The sequence below is a fragment of the Lygodium microphyllum genome, chromosome 23, assembly GCF_053477565.2.
Source record: "Lygodium microphyllum isolate KBCC chromosome 23, Lygodium_microphyllum_v1.1.10, whole genome shotgun sequence".
In the NCBI taxonomy this organism is placed as follows: Eukaryota; Viridiplantae; Streptophyta; class Polypodiopsida; order Schizaeales; family Lygodiaceae; genus Lygodium; species Lygodium microphyllum.
Genome location: NC_141157.1, coordinates 104,912,193 through 104,913,474, shown reverse-complemented (window position 1 = coordinate 104,913,474; position 1,282 = coordinate 104,912,193). Strand labels below are relative to the sequence as shown.

The 1,282-nt window shown below is 50.7% G+C and overlaps 1 non-coding gene across 1 annotated transcript; it reads left to right on the top strand.

Annotated features, from left to right (window-relative positions):
* Positions 1-206: 206 nt before the first annotated feature.
* LOC148016573 (signal recognition particle RNA) lies at positions 207-471 on the top strand. The gene has a single exon (XR_015688218.1).
* The last annotated feature ends 811 nt before the right edge of the window (positions 472-1,282 follow it).

The window sequence follows — 1,282 nt, the reverse complement described above, 5'->3', positions numbered from 1 at the left end:
GGCTCTAGAGTGTGAGAGTCTAGAGAACTCGAAAGCGTCAACACATGATCGAGGTCACTGTGTGTGGAGGTGTGTCACTCGGGACTCTGGATCGGGGCGCGGGCAAGAGGGCTTTCATCTCCCACATGCGAAGCTTGGCACGACAGGTACGGTTTACATTGCGGCAGCCGGCGGCCTTCAATGCTCTCGTTCCTGGGTGTATTATGACGCCTGTAACCCGAGGAGGGGGGAATGTACGGTTGGGCGGATGTCGACGGCTGGTATGTTGTACTGGGACGCGAGGCCGTTCTTGGATGCGGCCCTTCGCAGCGGCGCCCGTTTCCAAGTCTCGAGTGGACGAGATCGTAGCCGCCCGGAGGGAACTGGCATCTCTCCGTCCTTGAAGGAGGGGGGACCGCGTGAGGCCGGAAACGGAGCAACGCTACCCCTCGCTCTAGACGGTGGAGGGATAACGCCACCTTTGTCTGCGGGCCAACCTTCGGCCTCCTCTCAGTCCCCGGCGACAAACCCTCAAAATTTTGCGGATCTCGATAGACACCAATAATTAGTTTTCTTGGCACCCAAATAGATGGCACATGTGGTGGACGTGGACCCGCAGTCCCGTCATCTTCTTTGTTGTCACCCAAATAGGATATTGGCCTCAGGAAACAACCATGTTTGCATTGGATTAATTGTCCATTCCGATTGCATAACTTGTACCTCATCCTAAGTTCACTCTACGTAACTTTTTGTCAGCTTTGTGTCCTATTGGGCCTGCATCATTCGGATATCTAAGGTAGACGGACGATCTCATTACACTAGAGTAGACTTGTTGGGATCCTTGGAAGTGGTAGTGGTCTCCTTATCGTTAAAGGACTCGGGTGGCTTCTGTTGGCGCTACTCCTTGACATCATCTTGTTGAGTGCAAGTCTTCTCCTATTGGGGGAAACTTGTAGGTGTGAGCTCTAAAGTGAAAAGTGTAAGGGGAGCAACATGCATCATGGTAGGGAAGCGTATCCTACACGATTTCAGGAGTTTCATCCCACAAAGATTTTATCTTAGCTTCAAAATTGGCATGGTAGCAGAGCACATCATTCTACAAGATTGTGCCCACTCGTTCAAAGCCGCATTCTACTATTCCAACACCTAACAGTATTCCTTCAACAGCTCCAAGGTAGGATGTTGAGATGAACCACCTGGTTGTAATATGAATACATCCTCCATCTTTCCGAAGCCAATACGATATGTTCATCACTATCCGTAGTGACATTCTCCTCTGCCAACTTCTCGCTCTATGACTTGT